Genomic DNA, 7,181 nt, shown 5'->3' with positions numbered 1-7,181 from the left:
TGGAGGCTTTCGAGTTCTGATTGGAGCAGAGGTGGTGCACGCAGCTCTGGGAAGTGGGGAAAGGAGACTGGATGCTAGCCAAGCTCAACTTATGATTTTGTTTAATTGTAAATGAGAGACGATCCAGACAGCCCCAGGCTGCACCATGGCTCAACGGAAGAGTCCTAGTGCTGTCTATGGTCATTATCAAAAGGCAGACTAAAGATTTTTGTGTGTGTGCGCTGTATGATGGATGTAGCTCATGCAGCAGTGGCTTTCTTGTGCCCTGGTACTTCAAAGGAAGGAGGAGGCAGAGAGAGGACACAGTCCATGGTGTTTATTCCCTTACAGTGCCAGTTCCACAGTGCACAAGGTACATTGGAATAAGTATATAGCAAATCTGAGAGCAGCTTCCAGAAATCCACACTAGTAGAAGAGGGCCTGGAGTTTTGTAGGGAAAAAGAAAAGAATTGACTAGAGATGAGCCCAACCCAGATACTGAAAATGTGGCTCTAGGGCCAACCATCACAGCTCATGTTTAGCTTCATAAAAGGCATGTAAGGGTTAGCTGTCACAGTCATTTGATTGTCTGCCATATGATACAGTGCCTTTGAAAAAGCTAAATTAATTGTAATGGAAAAAAACATTCCTCACACTGTTTGAAAGGACAGCAGCAATCCATCTGCAGGCTGCAGGTCAGATTTGTCACTTGAGATTTTTCTGTTCAATGTCTATTTCCTAATTCTATTTGAAAGAAGGACTTAGTCATGTCCATGTGAATCCCCCCATCCTACTTTACAATTACATTAACCCTTCTCATTCTGAAGAGCTGCATGTGATTTGATAAACAGGCCCAGTGTTCAGCAAGTTTAAATTGTAATCACTACATTGACTTCAATGGAGTTCTACCAGTTTTCACCAGCTGAGCAAGGATGGTCAATGAAATAGAAATGCAATACACTGTGAACAGGGAAGAAAGAGGGAGGAGACCGGATTGCTAAAGTTTATGGGTAACAGGATTTCTCTCTCGATTACTTGAACTCTGGCCCAGTTTGACAATGACCAAATGTTGTTCCTACATGATGACTCTGGTCTAGATGAAACACATTGGTGATTTTAGTCCTGTTCTCGGTGGTAAGATGCCATACAAACCATGATGTTAGCTGGTCCTGGCAGCAGAGAACCAAAGCATGGGATCGATGTGGAGAAAGGACTACCCTTTTGTCCCTAGAGATGGTCAAGAACAAAGAGCATTGTTGTGGCAGGGCCAGGAAACTTGCATTGCAGCTGTTCATGCAGTACCTCTTCTGCAGTGAGAGGCTGTCAGGCCCCAGGGCTCAATCCCATTTATACATTTCTTTAAAACCATATAAGTAACCTGTGGAACCCACTGGGACAGGAACACCAAACAGGGCCTGATCCCCAGCTCAGCGTAATCAGTGGTACGATTCCTGTTAACATCAGTGGGATTCAGATCAGGCCCATGATAAGCTAGGTTCAGAGATGGATTACCCTGTTTTATGGGCATGAATGGCTCTTCCCCCCCCTCCAGAGGAGGTAAGCTGATTGCTTGTGGAGGGCTCAGAAGGAACTCTTTCTTCTCTCCCTGATACTGCTGCAAAAATGTCCATGTGCTTGATACAGAACATTACTGGAGACAGGATACTAGATTAGTTGGACCAGTGGTCTCTTCCAGTGCAGCAATGTCTCCATCCTTAGTGACTTCAGAGGTAACAAGGAGGGCTTATCTTGTAGGCCTTGCATACCCAAACCTCCCACTGCATTCAAAGGTGTTAAGGCAGGTTAGATTGCATTGTGATAGGGTTCCACTTTGCCCATTGGTAGGAACTGATGGTGTCTTACTGCTGTAGTGCCATTAGTTCCCATTGTTTAGATTTGTAGAAGGAACATAGAGGAATAACAGCACCATAATGTCAAGTCCTTAAACCACTACTCCCAAATTCTAAATGCCCTCTTTCCCACCCCCCGCCATAGCATGGGATTTCTGGTTGGCTACTAATGGTGTGTATTGCCACTGCTTTGCTTTATGTAAATAAGACCCCCCCTCCCCCCCCACAGCAAACACTGGTGGCTCTCAGGAGGAAGCAAGAGGAAAAGCACAACCATGGCTATCTATTTGTACACATCTAGCTTTTAACATCTGCAGCCAAATAGTCAGTTTTGCTGAGCTCATTGCTAAGAAGGAAAGTGGGTGGGTGGGGGGGTTAAATGGGACAGCGGGAGCAAAATGGGGTAGGGAGGTAACTGTAAGCCACCTTTCTATACCAATCCTAGCATCACTGAGGCTGAAATGGCCCTCAATCTAAGAACAGCCAAGGATCAGCTGGAGTCACAGTGTACGCCAACCTTGCCTTGGACACATCCCTGCCATGCCCCCTATACAGAGACGTGGGAGTAGATAGAGTATAGAGAACCGGGGTTCTCAAATTGGGCGTTGTGAGATTATTACATGGGGGATTGCGAACTGTCAGTCTCCACCCCAAATCCTCCTTTGCCACGAGCATTTATAATGGTGTTAAATATATTAAAACATGTTTTTAATTTATAAGGGGGGTCGCACGCAGAGGTTTCCTATGTGAAAGGGGTCACCAGCACAAAAGTTTGAGAACCACTGGTGTATATTATGGAAGCGTTTTGTCATAGTATTATTATTTTAACAAATTAGTATGTTCAGCGGGCTGCTTGTTATGTCTTGTAAATGGCTTCCTGTATCCAGCTCTTAACAAGGTAGAGCAACACAAATCAGACTAGAAGCCAAGGATCTGGTTCCTGCCCCATACTCTTGGTTCTGTTAATTGATAGTAATATATAGAACCACATTATTAAAAATGTTACATCCCTGCCCTTGCTTTGTGCTCTAACAGGTCTCCAGTTAATTTGGCTACTCCCTTTGCAGCTGTACCCCTTGCCAGCTCGGACATGCCTGCAGCTCTCATGTATGGTGCAATGCAGCCATTGGACGACGGCAATCACACACAATAGTAGTTTATCCTCACTGAACAAAGGCCTCTGTCTCTTGTTGGAAGAAATCCTAACTTATTGTGTACTTCACTTAACATGTGGACTAACGCTGCATGTTTGGAATTTCAAGAGTTTACAAAGTAGCTTAGTAGGAACTGAGCATTACCCCCTCAATGTATATTCTAGAACTGAAGTCAAAAACCAGAGAACCTACAGAGTTGTTTTCTGAAGACTCTCTCCCTCGCTATAATTTAGGTTCAGATCACTTTTTAGCAGAGGATAAACACTCTACTAGTTTGTAGACGCCTAAAACTGTGCTAGCTCTCAGAAAGTTGTCTGCCTTTTGACCTGCCCTGCCCTGGCTTTGGTAGGAGTTGGTTCAAGATTGGTGCCTCTTGAGGTGTGGGCTGGTTCAGAAAAGGCCTGAAAGCCTTTGTAAGCGTGTCTTGGCTCTGAGGAAAACCTCACTGTCCTGTTTTTCTTTGAAAGACCTCGCTGCAGTGACCTCCATTTCTGGAATTATTTCTATTGTTGTATTGTGGTACGGTTTAGGAGCCTGAGATATGGACCAGGACCCTATTGTGCTAGCTAGGTGCTCTACAGAGATGCACCAGAAAGGTGGACCATACCCCAAAGAGCTCATGTTCTGAAGAGACAAGAAAGAAAAACAGTCTGTTTTACACAGGAAACAAAAATTAAGTGGCTTGGTCAAGGTCATCCAGGGGAGGGAGGGGAATGTCGTTGGCAGAGATTGGCAATGGTTGTGGGGCTAGGGAAGCTGCTTAGTGCAGTGCTGCTTACTGCCCTGTGGGAGAGCTAAATTCCTGGGTCTTGGCTCTTGCTTGCAGGTGTCTGCCATTCTGAACTCTATGGGACTGTCCTGATTCAGAGTACAGCCTGCAACCCGAAGGTCTGCATGAGGAGAGTCCTACGTGTATTTTTACTTTTTAACTACAGGCAGTTTGCAAACTCTCCTTTAAAAGCTTGGCTAGGCCTTCAGTTGGGGAAACCAGTTGGATTTTGCCTTTCAGGGGCTTGGTTTTTCTCTTTTTAAGGTGCTGGCTTTTGATGTCTGGAGGCTATTTATCCACAAAGTTAAGCTTGCCTTGCTGTATCTTCCGCCTAGAATGAAGCTGGGATACTCGGTCCTCCATCTCATGCTGAAGGGTGGCTGAGAAGGAATGCAGTTTTCCCATGCAGCTCTATATATCCTCAGTATGGACATGTGGATGCCTAGGCTGAGCAGACACTGCTTCTTGAAAAGTCTCTGATCAAAGGCACAGATGCACCTGAAGTGAAGCACCCCCCACCCCCAGACACTGTTTGAATACTTGACTACCCATTCTCTGCACCCAAATTCATTTAAGTTAATGGGATTCTTATGATTAAGTTTCAGTGGGAATTGGAGCTGCCTCTAAAAATATTAATGGAGATCAGCAAAGGCTCTATGATTGAGTGTGGCTGAATTACAGGATGCAAGGGAAAGTGAAAATGACCAGTCAGCTGCCTTCTTCCATGGTGCTAGCACCTGAATGCAGACAAGGCTTGCTGAATCAAATTCTGCTCTCAGGGCTCAGTAAAGTTAGTGAGTTACTTGTACACATTCAAGGAAAGAATTTGGCCCCTTGTATGTCTTGTGCTGTTGGGGTGCTTGAGCATTTTCTTCTCTAGCAGAACTGTGCTAACACCAACATAAGAGGAGCATTCCCCCCTCTGGCCTTAGCTAAATTAGGTTGCCAATCTTCTGTACAGTTACCTAATGACACTGATGACTAGTCCTGTTACTTGTTGGGCTTTTTCCCCTTGTACTGTTCAATGTGAGTGCATGGGTATAACAGAGCAGATGCTCTTGCTGTACAAGTTTAGTGCTGCTTTTTAGGAGGCTGAAAGTTCAGATATAATTTACTGAGTTATCAATTTAATCAGGAAACAGTTAATTGTGTCAACCTAGGGCCACATCCTCTGGACATATAATTGGACCCCTATAAACTAATAAGATAGGAGGCAGATTTAATTATGAACCAAAAAAGAAAATACAGCAAAAAGGACAGAAGTAGCCAAGTGTCAATTGAGCTCCACTGAGCATTCTGCACCAGAGAAAGAACTCAGTTTAACAAGTGTGTAGAAGGAATAGCTCTTTCGGTAGGGGAATGGGAGTATATGCTCTCCTGCTACAAAGGCTTCATTTTTTGGAAGGGGAGGAAGCTATTCAGAATGGAAAAAGGAACCTTGTTGAGATGGGACTAGTTGGAACTGGTCACTTATTAGGCAACAACAATGGAGTAGTTTGTTCCAGAATTTCAAGTTAAAGTGATCAGGTTGGAGTGGTGGTTCAATAATTTCATGTGCTTGATTGTTTAGAGTTGCAGGGATTTTGAGCGTCAAGTCAAGGTTTTGATGTACTTCTATAAAATGCCTTTAAATGTTTTAGGCTTTATGCAGCATGGACTGATTACTGGTCATTAAGTAGTAGAATGTGAGTAAACATTTGTGCTAGAATCTTTGTACTGGAGCAGCATTCTCAGGCTAAGTAGAAATTTTTTCCAACTTTTTTTTTTTTGGTCTACTTGTTTCACAACCAAAGCAGCAATGCCTTTGGTTCATAAATGAAACTAGTTGGTCTCAGTCTATGATTGCAGAGGAATAGTAGCTGGCCTCCTGAGTGGCAGTTCAGTAGGTTTGACATGGTATCTATAGGGGTAGATCTCTTCTGCACCAGAAGGTGGTAGGTCAGGATTAAGGTACACTGTGGCAGACTAGAGCAGCTGCATCACAGGAACCAGAGATTAGAGGCCTCAGCTGAAGCAAGGGAGCTAGAAGCTGAAACCAAGTTGCTACTGCACAAAACCAAAGGCATCAGGAGAAAAAAGACTAACTTGTTCTGCTGCTCACTGCAGAACTTCTAGTCTGGGCCTGAAGGGAATAATAGGGTTTAAGCTTGGAATCTCCAGCAACACTGGACTGTCTCTGAATTCTACAGACAGGCAGCATTATCTAGCTGTTAGGAACAGGTATAGAAGCTCTGCAGCAGAATAGGTGTTGTCGGGCTTATTAGACAAAACATTTAAACCATTTACCTCATAAGGAGTTTTCCTGACACTGTCCCTCTCCTCTTCCTTTGGAAAACTGTTTGAATGTGCATTAAGAAATCAAACTTAGCAACTTTAATTTAACAAACTCAGTGCCTTATACCATCAAATGCTGGCTTTCTTTCTGCAGGCTTCTGTCTTCTAGTTCCTTTACTGGTATAAATTAGAGTTGTGGAAGCTCAAAAGCTTGTCTGAGCAACAATTAGTCTAATACATAAGGAAAAGGGGTAGGGTAGTGGAGTCAACTGAAAACAGCAAGTCTGTAAAGCCACTGGTAAGATTTAACCTCAAGTGGGGAAAAGATCTGCACTGCTATGGTGGTGTGTCCTGGCCCTGTAAAATGAGGGTCCCAAACCACTGGACAGGCTGCCTCAAATAAATGTTTGCTAGAGCTAGGGCAGGTATATACACAATGCAATTGAACACTGGTAATCTCAAAACTACCCCCAGGGAATAAAATACTTGCTCTTACTTCAGAAATGAAATGACCAAGGCAGGACTCCAACCTTCTATACCTAGCTCAACTGCTAAATCACTGTGTAGGTCAGAGCAAGTCTTAACCTTATTCTTCAGTTGTAAAATGGGGTAGCACCTCAAAACTTACTATATGCTTCATCAGTGAAAGGAGTAAGGAAAACCCATGAGCTCAACTGCTACATAATTCTTAAGTTGCTATACCATGTGTTCACAGCCACATCTAAAAGAAAACCAAGAGATACTCAGTCCACTTACAATAAATGAGGTATTTGGACAGGTTGCTGGCCTGGGATTCAGGAAATGCAGATACAAGTGACAACTTCACCCCACTTCCAGCATACAAAAAAAGTCTAGCTTTTTCAGGAAGATCACACCCATACTCAATAAATTAAAAAGCTTGATACTTCTCCAGGCTAGGAACATTTAAGTTTGATTACTTATTTTAATGGAAAGGCACTCATATGTACTGTGGTTTTTGGAGGCTGTTTAAGTATTTCCAGGATAAAATACTTAGTTTCCCTAATATTATCTGGAGGTACATATGGGTTTAAGAATAGTTAGCTACTTGTTGATGAGCCATGCACTTTCACTAGAATTAAATTGAAAAAAAGGTGGCAAGTACAGCAGTATGTAACCATTGATCTAAACAAGTGC

Source organism: Dermochelys coriacea, chromosome 6 (assembly GCF_009764565.3).
Source record: "Dermochelys coriacea isolate rDerCor1 chromosome 6, rDerCor1.pri.v4, whole genome shotgun sequence".
Taxonomy (NCBI): domain Eukaryota; kingdom Metazoa; phylum Chordata; order Testudines; family Dermochelyidae; genus Dermochelys; species Dermochelys coriacea.
The sequence above is the reverse complement of the archived record's forward strand: the minus strand, read 5'-3'. Positions refer to the sequence as shown.